This window comes from Pantherophis guttatus, chromosome 4, assembly GCF_059756535.1.
Source record: "Pantherophis guttatus breed Tessera chromosome 4, ASM5975653v1, whole genome shotgun sequence".
NCBI lineage: Eukaryota > Metazoa > Chordata > Lepidosauria > Squamata > Colubridae > Pantherophis > Pantherophis guttatus.
In genome coordinates, this window is record NC_142066.1 from 46,035,889 (window position 1) to 46,052,900 (window position 17,012).

General features: G+C 38.1%; 1 protein-coding gene across 17 annotated transcripts in view; it reads left to right on the forward strand.

The window, feature by feature from the left end:
• The window catches only part of HOXB3 (homeobox B3), a 79,598-nt gene that overhangs the window by 53,480 nt on the left and 9,106 nt on the right, over nucleotides 1-17,012 (forward strand). For 7 of the 17 annotated variants that reach the window (XM_034415536.3, XM_087892060.1, XM_087892062.1 and 4 more), the window contains 2 exons: nucleotides 3,886-3,981; nucleotides 6,362-6,412. The exons of 1 other annotated variant lie outside the window; for it this stretch is intronic. The gene's annotated coding sequence lies outside the window, so the exon portion shown is untranslated. 9 more of the 17 variants (XM_087892064.1, XM_034415541.3, XM_034415544.3 and 6 more) reach the window with 7 other exon arrangements.

Here is a 17,012-nt window from a genome sequence, read left to right on the forward strand (position 1 = left end):
GCTTCTCTTTAGATATGGGCAAATATTTCCAAATCAATCCTCTGACTTTCAGATAGCTTACTTCTAAGTAACTCTGAGACCTACATCTCCAATGAGAAAATAACAAGGGATTAAAGGGAGCCTACTCAACTTACTCTATTCACAAAATCATGATCTGACTTTCTAGTCCAATGACAGCGGGATGATTTCATATTAATGGGCTTTACAACCAAGTAAAGACTATTTAATACTGCAATTATTAAAAGTAGTCCAAGTAGCAATTTGGTCATCTGAGATCTATGTACTTCACCTTGCAAATTAGCACAATTTCTGTGTTTAATAAATGTAGCATTTGTGTAATAGCCCAAGGAACCATTCTTTTATTCCTTGGGTAGGATTCCATGAGAGGTTCTTTGCACAGATCCCACTTAAGCACAATAGAAGATAGTTAGAGATGCATTTCCAAGTCAGACATTACAATTCTGTGAGCTTTCTTAGAAATAAGTCCATTAACTTTAGTAAGACTTACCGGTACTCACAGGTAGGTTAATTTAATGTTGCAACTGTGATTGAAAAAATGCTGAAGAAGCCAAAGGGAATATTAACAGAGAAAAGCAAAATTGCTCTGCTTCATATAAAGTGATAAATTTATTTTTATATTAGAGTATGCCTTTTTAAACTAGAAGAATTGAAGTTAGTGTATCTGAGAATGAGTTACCAAGTTCCAGATGTAAGGCCATGACCCTGAGTATCTTGTATACAATTCAGCGGGAAGTTCTTGTAGGCAAGCTTCATCAAGTTGAATAATTCCCATTCAGTTCTACAAAGTTTGTGCAGGAGATTGCTTCATTGAGTCCTCCCTACCAACATTAAAACACCCTGGGGTGCTTTGCTTTGGGGTCATATTTTCCCAAAGTCTTGATTGATTGAATGTTTTAAGGGAATAATGAATTTGTTAAAAGTTGCAGAAGTAAGTATTCCTTAATGGAATCCTGGAAATAAAAATATCCTTGATTTGCAATAAGTCCACTTTGAATAGGATTTATTAAAGAATAAGGAAAGAAGGAAAGATGAAAGGTATTGCTGGATTATTAACAGAAGCAGACAAGTAAGTGACTGAAATCTGTGGTCCATTTGCTTTAATCCTGGAGTATTTGTGTTTAGGAAAACTAAATAATAATGTACCTAGTATGAGTATTAAAACATGATATGTGTTATCCAACATTGAGCAAAGTACATGTACAAGAAAGTAAATCATATATAAAAAGATAATATTTCCTTCAGTAAAGCAGAAAAGCATTCTTTGAGAAGAATGCTTTTTAAACACAGAAACTTTTTTTTTTAAAAAAAGGTTTACATTGCTCTCCTGTCCTTATTTCAAAGGAATTCATTTTCTTAAGAACAGTGAGGTCTACTGTGTTTGCATTTTACTTCCAGACATGAGAAAGGGGCGGGGGGGGGGAGGATAACAAATGAGCCACTCACTAATCAAAAAGACTTGAACCGGATTAACTTGAGATGGGTTCCAAATTTGGGGGTATTACAGGGAGGGGAGCTGGTGTGGTAAAATGGAAGACTAAAGCACCCTGAAGGATATTCTACAAAACCAGGAGAGCTCTTTGTTAGGAGACCACCACCTCTGAGCTCTTGGGGAGTCAGCGCCAGCTGCAGGCAGCTGCCGAGAGCAGGAGTTGAAGATGGGAGGTTGGCCTTCAGATCGCAGACTGCACATGAATCTCTTCCTTTGTCTCTGGTGTATTACCACCCAAAGACTAACATCTGAAGCAAGCCCATTTGAACCCTAATTCCAGGTTGATTTCAAAGTTAATCTGAGGAAGGAAGGAAGGAAGGAAGGAAGGAAGGAAGGGAGGGAGGGAGGGAGGGAGGGAGGGAGGGAGGGAGAGAAGGGAAGGATATTCATTTCTTAGCTAAAATAAAATTACGTGTGTGGTAAATATCACACAAGGAAGGCCAGTGGAGGAAGAAGTGCTTAACTGATTCATACAATAGTATCTTGTGCACCCCTGATAATGGAAAAACTGATTTAGAAAAGGAAGCTATTAAAATCATTATAGTGGGTGTTGGATAAATGGATGGAATTTAAAAAAAGAAGGAAGCCACTGCACTGTTCACAGGCTATAAAGACAGAGAAAAGGACGCCATGTAGGTATGCATGCTTCAGCAGATCGATAGATAGTTTGCTAACGACCACATTAAAATGTCGTGGTATGAGGCTTTCCTTCTTCAGGGGAATCTTTTGCTCGTCACCCTACCTTTGAAACATAAACCAGCAAGATCGGTTATCTAAAACATGAGCATCCGAGAGAGAATTTTCTAAATCTCTTTCCTTTTAATTGTTTTTGTTGTCGTTATGACTGTTAGTTACAAAAAATGAAAGCTGGATTATTCTTCGCTTTTCATTGACATCAATTTAAACAAATCATAAACACAACGAAAGAAAGAAAAAGAAAGAAAGAAAGAAAGAAAGAAAGAAAAGAAAAGAAAAGAAAAGAAAAGAAAGACAGACATATGGAATCAATTTCGTATCTTGATGTTGAGAGCCAGCCAGTTCCTGCTGGTCTCCTAAACCATAACCCATTTGGTTCTTTTCTCTCTGGCACCTCTTGTCATTCTGTAAAATCCCTTTCTTGCACGTTTTAAAGTCTTTATAAAGAGAACCAGCACTGCCTAGAGCATAGGGCTTTCCCCCCTTCTCCGGTAGAAGTGGGAAGATTTTCAAAGTCCTGCGTGTCTTCAACCCAGACCTGGTAAAAACTGGGTTTCCCTTGGAAATTGCAATTTTTTTTCTTCAGTCCAGTTGGAATGTAAAAAGGACCCCCCACCCCACCCCAACTTGGAAAAAAAAAGCGCATCCGTGCGGTAGGAATCAAAACTCCCCAAGCCACAAGCTCCACTGTAAGAGTTTAGCCGCAACATCTACAGAGCTCTATTTCCGCAGCCTCGCTCTTTCTTTCCGCTTCGCTTTCTTTGAATCCTTCTGAAGCTTTGGGCCGCTTTTCCCTCTCCACGGAAATCGTTACGCTGAGCATTTTTTCAGGTAAGAAGGTTTAATGGAAATTAAAAGAAAAACCGAATTTAATAGGAAAGCTCAATTCCGAAACAGAGAGGCAGCTTCGTCTGAGCTTGGCAGAGAGAGGCTTGGGCCGCGGAGATTTAATTAATAGCTCTGACAAAGCTTGGGAAGATGTCGATTGGTCGACCTGAATTCTACAAACCATTCCCCCCCTCCCCGCCAGAAAAACAAAACAAAACACAGCCATAATCCCGTCTTTTGATCAGAACAAACTGGATCCGATTCCGGTCATATATTAAATAAGTAATATTAATAATAGCCTAATAACGTTTGAATAGGGCTTTCCAATATAAATAAAATACGTGGGAGGCAGGTTGCTTTTTCGAAAGGGGATGCCCCCCCCCCTCCCCGCCATCCCTCTCGGTCCACATTTGTTAAAGGTTTAACGCCTCTAGGCTGTTTGAAAGGGAAAACTACAAACGCTTCTTTTTGGGAGGGGAAAGTCCGCTTGTTAAACAGAGGGATGTGATTTATGGCGATGAGAAAGTTGTGTTTATTTGAGGTGGCTGCTGTCGCGGCTAGTCTGTTTCCTAGAAGACCGAATCCGAATCTCTTCCTTCTCTCCCACCCACATTACTCTTTTTTGTGTGTTTGCTATTTGTGGTTAACAAATATCTTCCTGGTTTGTAGAGCCAGAAGGGACAAGAAAAGAAGACAAAGTTGGCTTGGTGGCCAATACATAAGCGATCCATTTAGCCTCTTAGATGTGGGAACACTTCACTAGCACAGTGTTTGCCTCTTTCTTTATAATTTGTAGGAATTAATTTGACCTATGAATATTCGGGAATGTCAGCCTGTCTATTTCTATACAGACGTACCTGGGATCAACTTTTAGAGGAGGCATTGATACTCCAGTCCTATGCCTATGAGAAGTCAGTCTCATTGATTTCTGTAAGATTTTCTAGCAGGTAAGTTACTCATAAAATTGCAATCAGAATCTTCTTACAAGGGAATGCATTTTGCTCCAGATCAACCCGCTGAGAGGTGGATGACTATAATAAACTGACTGACAATTTAAATCCATATAATTTTCTTTACCACTGGATAATCCTATATTTTTGAAAGATTGCAATGCTTGCATATCAAGTATAGAAAACCCTTATTTTCTGCTTGCCATGAGGGTCTCTTCTTTACCCCTCTTCCTTTCTTCAAATTGCTTCTTATAGATTATGTCTTCTACATTTCGGAGCAAAGAACTTTGCCAAGTTAGATCGTCCTGAAAACCAGAGTTTCATTAAAAAATATGAGCTAATTAAATGAATAATCACTGCTGAGGGATCAAATCAAAACAAAAAAGTCAGAATTGTTAAATAGATCAAGTCATCAAGTCATACATTTGCATCCTGGGCTGAGAATAGCAGTTATAAGAATGAGGATCTTGAGATGCTATATTATCTATAAACATATCCCTTATTACTTAAAAAGAAAACAAACTATCAAACCTTCAAACTACGTTGTTTAATATTTCCACTGGTAAAGTCAGACCATGTTGTGAGAGAATGGTAACTTGTTGAATGTATCTCTTCTTTCAAAATCTTCCTTGATGCAATGACATCCAAGAGGAAACCACGAAACCTTTAACTCACTGTAATTTAATCGATTTAATCATAAATCATCAACTTGATGAAGAACCAAAGTTTTCATTGATAGAAATTGATATTAATGGAGTAGCTGCTTCTTTAATTCACATTTATTGTTTTTCTCTGGTTTGAAGACAAATTCTGGGGGCATGATTGGGGCAGCATTTTTTAAAATCCTAATTGGAATGGTTTAGCTGGTAACTCCTCAAAGGACCACAAGTCCAATGACTTCAGCACAGCTTCACTGCAATGCTGAGGATCTCTAGAGTCACATTAGATCCTAATATATGCAGCACCAAAGATGAGATTTTGAATCTGGATAAGTGCTTCTCTTCAGAAGAAAAAAAGAAACGTGAAAATGTACTATTCCAGGCAAATGTGGGGGAGAAGAATTATATTTTAAACTTTAAATATATAATTGCAGTCTGCATTTATTTCCTCCTTTGTAAGTTTGTCTAATTTCTATTGCATACCAATGGCCAAGGCTTTTTTAATAGGATGCTTCAGCTTCCAAACAAGCCTGAGTAGAAGCATACTTTAAAGGATGACTTAACCCCAAACTCCTAAATCATGTCTCACAATGAGAGTCTGTTAAACATTGGCCATTTTGCAATGCTTCATTTTTGCAATTAAAAATTAACTCTTGGTTTCGGCACTTTCCCAGTCTGTTATGGATGCCTAGATTCTAATTAGCCTTAGGTATGCTGATGAATGCCCAGATCAAACATCCTTGAAGAATTTTCCAAGTAAAGCAAGAAAAAAAATGGGCCAAAAAACTGTTGGTTAATGTGAAACCTAGTTAGATGCAGAAACACATCCCAGCCCCAAAAAACAACAGCTTGGAATTAAGTTTCATTGGCCTCAGGGCAATTTATTTCTCCTTAAGCGAATGGAGGTAGAAATGAGTGGTGCAAGAAATTAGAAATATATTGGGATTAAAAACAGCAGCAAAAAAACAAAACAAAAAAAAACACTAATGAATGACTTGGAGCAATCTTAAACTTAGACTGACATGGTTTTCTAGATTTAATAGAGTTGCTCAGGAGAAAACTGAGTTGCAAAATCACAAATGAAGCAATAAAGAGCTGAAGGCCAGTAAGTTATAAACACAGGACATAGGTGTGCTATTCTGTGTTTTCTCTACCTCCACTCATTCTCTGCTATCCTTTCAATCATCCCCACTACATTGAACGAAGTAGAGAAGCCATAACATCCTTTGCTGCTGTTTCTGAGCAGTTCCCAGACCAGGGACATTGAACAGGGAACAGCATAAAACAGATATTTATTGCATTTGCCACTACATACTCGTTTATTCTTCCAAGGAGTTTATGTTCCTCCTTTATCTGGAAATCCATTATACTTGTTAAAAATAAAAGTCTGAACAGCGGTGGTCAATTATATGACTGGTTAAGTTTTTATGACAGATATAGATATATAGTTTTCTAGGCTTCTTTGGGAACAAGAGCATATAAAACTAAAATAAATAATAGATAGCAGATATTCTGTCTATCTCTGTGTGCAAGTGTGTATAACTTATTGATGCTAAGTGTAGGGAAAGTATATAAATGTTCTGGAGGTCTATCATATTTTTCAGGAATATCATTGTCTTAACTCTTGCCTACTTTGCCAACTCACAATTTAAGAATAATCAAAGTTGGGAAGTAAAATGCTTGCCTGTCTGAAAGGCCTTTCCTTTTTCATTCTCTAGGCATAATTCCATCCAGTGGGGTCAAATCATTGACTTCTTTTCCAAGAAGAAGTAAGTGGATTTCAAATTCAAACTTGTGTTGTTTTTTAAATATGTAGTTTGAAACTAATTCCATTTCCATTCTGTCAGAATTAAACATTCTTTTGTTGAGATTCTGTCTATTGGATTTTAGACTGCTCTTTCTATTCTAAGTTACACAATGTATATATACTGTGTTATAAATAATTAGTCATGTCTAATGCCACTTTTGCATGTAAATCAGTAAAGAGGTACATTTTGAGTATATGATTAACAAAACAGAAAGTTTAAAAGTAAATCATTTTGGCTTTTATCTTCTTCAGCTATTCTGAGGTGAATAACTCTCATGTGATGTTGGCCCTCTCTTTTTAATATGTCTGTCTGTCTGTCTGTCTCATTTCCTGTGTTTGACACTCACTGAGCTACCCAGTTCTGAACATACTGGTCTGTCTCTCTGTGTGAAAGTTCTTACATATCAGCATGGCCACCCTGCAGTCCTGCAGAAACCTTCGATTACAACTTCTATAATCTTCAGTCAGCACTGCATTATTTCCTGTGACTAAAGATACCAGTCAAGCTGGTATGTAAGAATTTTCACACAGACAGGGAGACCAGTACGTTCAGAGCTGGATAGCTCAGTGAGTATCAAGCACAGTAAATGATAGATAGATAAATGATAGATAGATAGATAGATAGATAGATAGATAGACAGACAGATAGATAATAAGAAGATAATAGATAGATAGATAGATAGATAGATAGATAGATAGACAGATAGATAGACAGATAGATAGACAGACAGATAGACAGCAGGCAGGTAGGCAGGCAGGCAGGCAGGCAGACATGATGGGATAGGAATTATAGTCCAACACAGCTGGAGGAGATCAAGTTAAAAACCCCAATATTTAGCAGTCTTACTTCCTTGCACAAATGCAGTGGATTGTTCCGTAAACTTACCTGACATTTTAGACATCAAGAGTGTGAATTTCACTTTCTAACTTCATTAAATCCTTACCAGATAGGTGTGTCAGGTCACATATCTCAATATATTTACTTTGAGGTAAATCACATTCAATTCAAAAAGATATTCTTGGTTTTTATTCTTGGTTACAGCAGGCTGTATTGCAATGTTGGTTAGATGAGCAGATCCCCCCCCCACCTGATGTAAAGTTTAAGGGAAATGAAGTTTAGATTGACCTCAAAATGCTACAATGATAAATGTTTTCTTCCAATATATGCCTTCATTAGAGGCCTTTCCTCATTCTTGAGATATTCTGAGTGGTGTTGAGATGAATTTTTTCCTTGAAATTTCAGAAGTAGGGACCACCTCTAAAAGCTGAGATGTTTCATTCCAACCAGAACAAAGTAGCATCCAGAGGGAGTAATGAGGGGCAATCTGGGGGAAAATGGGGCACTATTCTGGGATAAAGGAATAGAGCCCCATTTCTATGCTGGATCTCCCCTTTTTCCTGACTTTGTTGACAAGGCAATCCAGCTTAACGCACTGCAAAATGAGATGTCCCCTCTGGCATTTACCTCTTCCTCCCTCTTTTCTTTCCCCAAAGGCTGCTGCATCCTATTTCAGAGCAGCTAATGTAAGTGGAAGCCAAAGTATTTTACTTGTATATTTGAACTTTTATCTATATATTGATTTCTGCACAGTCCATACATACTGTGCACGTAAGTGAGTCATCTCAAATTTTTATAAATTATTGTTTGATACTTTAAATATTTTCTCTTCCTCCTTCCCCCATACTTTGAAATGTCTACAAACCCAATAGTAAGACTGACTAGGCTGTCATGTGGTAGGCCAGAGCCTAGATGGGAACCATAAAGAAAATTCTTCTTGGGAATTTAATTTTAATTCATAACGATTTAAGTAAAGGATTCCAAGGATTGGAGGAGGGAGGTGCCATCAATAGAAAAGTTATGATTCTGCATAGTATTAGACTTGTTATATGAAATTGATAGTATTTTATACCTTAAAGTCTAGTGCACATTAAGAAAGGACAACTCTACACTTTATTTTGCATTTTATCAAATGTATTATAGCTATGCTTGAGAAGAGCATTAAAACCTTTGGAAATAAGTCTCCTTGAAAGTTGGATGAGATTAGAAATCCAAAGATATAATCTTTGGCAGCGAGATTATTTCCCCCCCCTCTGAGCTCTGCTTTGAAAATGTTGCCAAGGTTGCTAACTGGTATTCAAATCTTTCCAGGGGATGGGGGTGCGATATGAAGGAAATTGGAATTCTGGGGATTTCTCCCTCTCCCTCTCCTCTCCCTTTTAGATGTTGTTGTGTTTATGTGTAATATTTTGGAAGTAATTCAGAACTACTTCTGTTGATTTGATCATTAATCCAGTGAGTTATTAAGCTTCTAAAACGAAAGGTCATGGGTAAGAAAGAGTTACAATTCAACAAGGAAAACAATTGGTTGAGATTGGCTTCTAGGTAGAATTTGTGTCTATCTTAGTTCAAAGAAGTTAAAAAGGGTCAGGTTTCATGGATAACATACCTACCTGATATAGATATCTTTCAATCACAGACATCTATTCATAAATCCTTTTAAATTTGGAACCATTCTAATATTATCATTAGAGATGTTCTTTAAGCAAGATCCAAAATATTTTTGTTCATGGATGTGTTTCATAATTACTTCAATAATCGTCTTTCACAATCTGACCCCCTACAAGGAAGAATCCAACATGAAAGATACCATGGTGAGGAAGATTGCCCCTCATTCCTAAAAGCTTTTGTTTCAGTAATGTTTCAGTAATAAAACATTTAAGGATTAGAAATATAAGCATATATAATATTTCCATACAGGGTTTGTGGATAAATGGGATTGAGATTTAGCAAAATTTAGGATGAGTTCCTGTAACTTAAAAGTCTGATTGACTTTAAGTTCATGTTTTGTCTCCAACTAGGAGTATTGCTAAGATTAGTTATAAATATAAGCCCTGTATTTATAATTAACTGAGACACAATCTACTTCCAACAAATGAAACAAACTATATAACTTCCATAGATGTTGTTTTCATATCCACAGAAGAAAGCTAGGATATAAAACAACAAATAGATAACATTACAGCAATTGCCACAGTAATTGCACTAATAAATAAAACAATAAACTGACCCACTCACATACCACTGGGAATAAATTATGTTGAGGAAAAGAAGACCAGGGCCACTCCTAAATAAGAGACAAAGAATTTGTAGCATTGTAGATATTGGAGAATTATAACTTCCAGCAGGCCTTATCACTGGCTGGCTGTGTCTGGAGGGAATTGGAGACATATTCCTCATCCCTGCACAGATGTGAAGGAACCACTGCAATATTAAATGAGGGAGCACCAGTTATTTTTACTGCATTTCCTAATCAGTTACTTATATGGTGTTTAATAGATGGATTCTGAATAGCAACTCTTCTGCACTGAATGAGATAGTAATACAAGAGCTGCAAGGCTCTTGTATATCAGCCATAAGGTTACTTTTTGCCACTGTCTAGATATTAATGCTGTAGATTATTACCTTAAGACAGTTCCATTTCAAATGTATTCTACTGAAACTCCAAAAAGCTCCAGCAGCCAGCATGCCTGTCCAACCTTCCTAGCCTCTCCCTGCCCCCTCCCCATATGGCTGGTTTACAACAGTCCTGACTACAACAGTCCTGACTATTAACAAACAATGATCAGTCACAGAGACTGGGACAGTGGGTGTTGTATATATTAAAAGGGCATAGGTAGGAGTATAACTCCTACCTATGCTGCCTTATCCTCACCTGTCAAAATCTAGCAGCTGTGATTTAAAGATTAAAAAAAAAGAACAATTCTCCAATTTACTTTGTAAAGGGCCCAGTCTACAGCCACTGAACCATTCTGAAACTGTATGGTTGAGGTGAAACCCTACATTTCACATTTAGTCATAAAACAGAAGCAATAATTGCCTGGGTGATTCTGCAGTTGCACATGAGGATCTCTCAAAGGTGCTAGAACTGAATAAGCTTTTGGAATGAGAAGTGAAACGTTTTCAAAGGGGAAAAAAAAACTAAGAAAGTCCTATGGTATTACTTTTTTGGAAAAGCACCTTTGGAACAATCATGACCTGGATGATAAGAGAATTTCCGTAGATAAATGTGTGGATTAACTTTCCTACACACCCTTTCAGCCATATTCAAGATATCCAGGAATGGATAGATGTATTCCACATTTCTAGTGGGCAATCAAATTGTCAAGGAAATGAAATGGAATAACAATATAGTAATTTTCAAATCTCCAGCTTTCTTGAGTTGCTTTAGCAAATGATGAACTCTATTAGCACAGAATTGGTATTAGCATTGCAATAATTCAGCTGTAACCTGTTGGATTTTTAAGAGTCTAGAAGCACTTTAAAAAATAGCCAATAATTTTATTTATAGAACGAAAGATTTCAGCTGGAAGCCAGAAATGGAGAACCCACGAGGATCTGGTATCCGTGGACTGGTGCCAACTCGGTGGCAGTTCAAACGGGCCGGCGCTTTTAGTAACAACAAGGAGCGCCCGGAATGAGGCTCAGATTGTTGCCAGAGGCCGCAGAACCGAGAAGGAGGTGCCGAGGCCTCCCGGCCGTGATTTATATTCTTGAGGTTGTGTGACATACGGGGATGCCGAGCCGGAGACTGTGGGTGGGTGGTTAGCGGACGTTTTTATTACAGATTAATAATATTAGCATTCAGAACGGGAAACGAGGTTACTGGAGCCAAGGAATGTTTCCCCAAACGAAAATATTTTAAAACGATCTCTCCTTTCATAAACGAAACCTTCTCCCCGTTTCAAAGATAGGTCTCTCGTTGTTCACCTCCCACTAATTCTGGGTCCATTACTTGGCGACGTCCTTTTCTCTTACCGTCACACGTGAAGGTCAACTGCCAAATAAATGTCCTTTTACACCTGAACGTACCGCGGTGAAATTATAGCTCTGTTCTCAGGCAGATTTTAAATTGAGAACGAGCGGCCCAGCCAATATTTTATCTGAAGAGTTCAGTCCCTGTCACAAAGGATCAAGAGCACAGGATTGTGTCCGCCCATTTTATGCTTAGAAAAATCTATCAGACTTCAAATTCGGGGATTAGGATTTACCTAATTCCTCTTTTCTTCCGCACGAAGATATTGTCTCACCTTCGCCTGCCGGAAAGCAACCACAAATGTTAAGAAACGCAAGTCTGCCTTGCGATTTCTTGTACTGTAAACGGGAAGAAGCCGCATTTGAGTGTCCGGGGTGGGGGGTGGGGGTTAAAGGATACATGAAGGCTTTGTTTCTCCTCAACGAAAATAAGTGATCTGGGTATCTGTTGTGCCATTTAAAAATTGAGAACTGGGCAATTCAATGCGCATAAAAAGTGTTAGGACAAAAAATCTCAAAAATCGCTTTTGGGTGATTGAGGATGAGTTAATCCAGAGACCCGCTGCTTTATTCAAATTAGTGGCTTTCAGGACTAAATATCGCGACGTGAGCTGGCGGCTTCAAGTACTGTACAGTATTGCGTTAATGATGGTAATAACAGCAACAATGAATTGGAAGTAATGCGGCTGAGAACAGAGGAGACTCTTAGTTTCTATTTGGAGTAATCCCTCCCCCCACTCCCATCGCAAACACATCTATTTTAAAGTAAAGGTTCTATACGTGCCCGCTTCCAACGTTTGCCCCTTGCCTCTTTCCCTTTCTTTAAACAGACCCCTCCTTTTTCAATTTGTTCTTTTCCATTATATCTTCTGGATCACTCGCCTGAGTTTTTAATAGTACATTTGTGACCTACTTGGCACACCCCAAGCTACTTCACTAGCACCACCACAAAGTGTGTAACCTTTAATTTTGCAGAGGAGGGTTGATTCATTGCCATAGCTTGCTTTGAGTTTATTCCTTCCAAAGCAATCCTATATATGCTACTCAGAAGAAAATGCCAAGGAGTTTTTTAGGATTTGTCCCCAGGTAAGATTTTGTAGGATTGCTAAGTAACTGCACAGTTATTCTGTGCATATTTATTCACCATCATGATCTATTGCATTCAGTATGGTTTAGTTCAAGAAAAGTGTACTTAAATCTTAAAGAAAAAAAAATCTGAAATAAAAATTGACCTGGTAAACCAAACTACAGATAATAAACAGAGGAAGAAATACAAATTTCAAATGTTAAATCTTGCTCTTTGTTTTTGAACTATCCTCCAATCTTGTCAGTTAGGCAAAGAGACTAAACTAGACTAAACTATATAAAAGTGCAGATTTTATCCTGGTAAAAGTTAGTTTACCGTCTGTGGTGGTCTAAAAGTAATTCTGCAGATGAAAAAAGATGTTTGGTATCCAATCTTGCAATGGTAGTCCAAATAAAAAAATAGCCTAATATTGCAAAAAAATCCTTCTTGGTTCCTTAAGAAAGCCTGACCAGAAAAAGCTAATATCCAAGTGAAGGTCCAAGAAGTTCATCTGTAATTTCTAGAACCGTTTGGTGCAAATCAAAGGTAAAGTTGGATTTAGCAAAAGATTCAGATGAAAAAAATTCTCTCTGCAAAAGTATCATAAAAAATTCCATGGGCCAAATATGATGTTTTCCGGTAGCCAGGGTCTATGAGGAAAGTAACCAGCCCATTCCAGCACTTCTTCCTTTTCTCAATGCCAGTTCTTGTGAATTCAGCAACCTAAAAGGCAGAACTGGGGAAGAAGTAACAATTGGTCTCTCATTTTGACATACTTACAGGACTAAAAATGTGCAGAGACCTCAACTTCTTCCTCCCACTCTCAGTAGTAATGGCAACTCTCTCTTTCCTGACAACAGCAAAAACTAGTGCGAACCTTTTGTCTTTGCAAGCAAAGCTCCCTTTGGACAGGACAGGGGTAATAAATCTTAAGTCACTTTGACATCATCTATCTATAGCTAAAGCTATAGCTATATCATCTATCTCTCTATATCTATCTATCTATCTATCTATCTATCTATCTATCTATCTATCTAATCTTATCCATCCATCCATCCATCCATCCATCCATCCATCCATCCATTGGTTTATTTTATTTTTCCCATTTCAAATTGTTTCATACATCCCCATTCCAACCTAATTTAGAAGTAATCTCAAATGGTTTTGTACCTTTGAACATGCACAGAATAAAATGATGGGCTTTCAGTAACACGCCTTTTTTATTTCTTAATACAGAGGCACCTCTTCCATGCTCAATCATACATTGCTAGAACATACAAACCCAATTACAAAATATGGCTTAATATATAAACTTGATTTGACTCTCCTTCTATTTTATACCCTCTTGAATGTTTAAATTTTCTCTTATACACGCACATACAAAACTTCATTACCATGATTCTGTTACCTTCCCTTGAAGAGTAGCCATCATAATTATGTCATATTCTCTATATATGACATCTAGTTTGCACCAGATGAAATAACAGAATATTGAAAGGCCTCTTCTGAAATCTCAGGAAAAGAGAAAAATGTAGGAAGAGGAAGAAAGAGAATAGGATGATAGAAAGAGGTGGGGGGATAGGATTCTCTTTCTGAAGATTTATTAGCATAACTTGACATGTAGTTGAGAAACATGTGGATCAATACAACTCCAGTTCTCCTGCTAGGCCTCTGTGTCCACCATGTCTCTATTTGCATATTGCTTTTTCCTTAACTGACACTGTCAGGAAGCAACCTTGGCGTTTGCCCAAGCTCTCCAAAGCCCACTCACTCACACTCACTCACACACACACACATCATCGCCTCTCCCCTTGCCAGATATAAAGTCTCTTTACGGTACATATATCTTTATTCTCTCCTCCCCCCCACCCATTCTCCCCTTAAATGGCAAGCAGGTTATTAGTATTAGAATTGGCACTAATATTAGTATTATGTTTAAACCTCTATCTAAGCATTGCCCTATTGAGGGTTTGATGTAAGCGGTTCTTTCTGTTTTCCCCTCCTTGGTACCCTGTCTGTCGGTTGGTCTGTCTATCCTTCTCTCGAGCTCTCTCTCCTCTCTTGCCTTCTGCTGTAAAGCCAGAGGCCATTGTTAACCGTGAACAGGGCGTAAGGAGAGTATAGGGCAGTCAGAATCCTCAACATCTTTGGAAGGCTGTCGAGAATCTTGTGATTTCTCCCTCTTCTCACCTTCCCCCTCCTCCCCAAACGGACAGAGAGAGGGGGAGAGGAGAGAGAGGGAGAGAGAGAGAGAGAGAGAGAGAGAACCGGAGCATCCCTCACCAGAGCTTCTATAGAGAGATTCCCCCCTCCCTTTGGCGTTATGACCGGATTTCTCTCTCTAGATATTCCTTGAACATTTTTTTTAACCAAGAGGAATGGGGGGAGCTCTCCTCGCTTATTGATTGCGTTGCTTGCTGGCTGCGAAAATATATTATGTCTGCTCGCCGCGCTGCTCTCGTCAGAGGCTAAGGTAAGGTGGACCGAAATAGGCTATCAGTTGTGAATGGCGGAGACCGTGTCTCCATGATTTATAGCTGTATGACTCGCATCGCGGTTCATGAAGAGTTCACAAGCTCTAAGCTTCCTTCCACGCAGCGACTCTCTCTCGCTCGCACGCTCTCTTCTCCTTCTTCTTCCCCCTCCTTCCCTTCCCTCCCCTTTTCTTCTACTCCCCTTTTGCTCTCTCTTTGCTATTCTTACTCCTTTATTTTCCTTCTCTTCATCCTTCCCTTTTTCACTCAGATTGTTTCTTTCTTTCTGTCTCCTTCTTTCCTTCTCTTTCTTTCCTTCCTTCCTTCTTTCCCCCCCCCTAATCTAGGGTCTAATGAATACAGTAGTTTTTTACTTTGAATTGTTATGTTGTTCATTACCATCTACTTTGGGAAACCAAGCTTTCAATTAAAAAAAAAAAAACTGATTAATTTTATTCTAGCAGAGCAATATAATTATGATTTTTCTCACCCATTATGGAAGTTAAAGGGAAAAAGGTTATGGATTTTTCCACCTTGGCCTTACAGCCTTCCTTCAATTTTATCACAAGCTTTTGGACTCTTCAGCTTGTTTTTGTTTTTGTTTCTTTAAATATACTTTATAAAAGACCTTAAGAAAAGAGGCATTTGTTTTGAAATATCCTTGGGAATAAAAATGAAACTTCCAAGTGGGCAAGAAACAACTTCAGGGTTGTGGTTGACATTTCAACAACTAATTGCAAAGGCACGATCTGATTTCTCATTCATTATTCCAATGGATATTTCTCTCTGTATGTATGTGTGTGCATGTGTTTAACTACCACAACAATTCCTTGGAGTAAATCATTTACGATTCCGCCCGTCTTAGACTAAGATAAATGACCGACATTTAGAAAGTGTTGAAAGATGAGGTACAAAAAGGGATCCAAATGTTAGCTACTGAGTGCATAGACTACTTTGGATTCCTTTTTTGGGTAAGAAAGGAGATTAATATTTTAAAGATGCAGCTTAATTTAAGCCAACAAAAGCTAAGGAGCAAAAACCCTTTGGTGCCTATTTTTCCTAGGCCTTCCAGCGCTCCCAGAAAATCCAAAACAAACTGGGAGGGCCTAAAAAGAAGATAATAATGGCTGAGTCAGGGTACTCAACCTTCCGCTTTCATCACATAATCCTTTTTTTTCTTTTCTTCTTCAAACCATTTGGAGAACAACGTTAGATTATCATGTTTGCTAAGAAATATTTCTTGGCTGCTGAATAAAAGCAGGGCAGCTGCCTTAATTCTTTCCAGGAACACCTGGCCAAGGAAGATTTTTAGATGCCTGCCCCTAGAGAGCAATGGCTACAGTTCCGAGGCCAGGGCAGAGAATGAAGAGGAAGAGGTGAGATATACCATAGATTTTGAATTGAATCAGTGTAGGGAAGGTTGGTCTATTTGTTATTCCCCGACAATGGAAAGAACTGAGTGGTGCCTTTCAATACTATTGTTTATGCCGAAAGGAAGAAAAATAGAACGAAGCTCTCTGGATTGAAATGAAGCACAGAAGGGCTGAAGAGAGAGAAAGAGAATTCCTTTCCAGAGATCCATGTTTTTACTCTATTAAATGTGTTATAGCTTTTATTATATTTATAAAATTAATTTTCCTACTGGTAAAGGGAGTTTTCCCTTTCTTTGGGAAACACATCACTTCCCATCTTAAATAAAATAAAATCCCAACATAAAAGTAAAAGGGAAACAAAAGCAAGGAACCAAATGGTATTGTGAGAAAAACGGGATTTGTTTTGTTCAAAGAGCAGTTGAGAAATGGGCTGTAGCTGGGTTTTAGGAAAGAGAGAGGCCAGCTCACACCTTGAGCAGCAACAAGACAAAATTTTAACGACTCAGGGAAGAGGAGTTTCCACAACCAATTTCAAACGCAGTCAGAGTTGCAAAAACAGCTTCAAAAGAACCAACATCAAAGAACTTGAGTTCATTCCTCTTTTGAAAGAAGCAGATTAAGTAAATCGAATCTGGAAATATTTCAGAAGTGTTAAAAATATTTTCAATATGTTAAATGTTTAATCTCAGAAGCATTTAAAGGTACGGTTAATTATAATTTTATCCAATTTATACTTAGGTTTGTTTTTTTCAAAGCTCCTCAATCCTGAATTGGAAAAATATTATATTTTAATTTTGTAGGTAACAGACACTTGGTAGTTCCATGCGGGTGCCTGA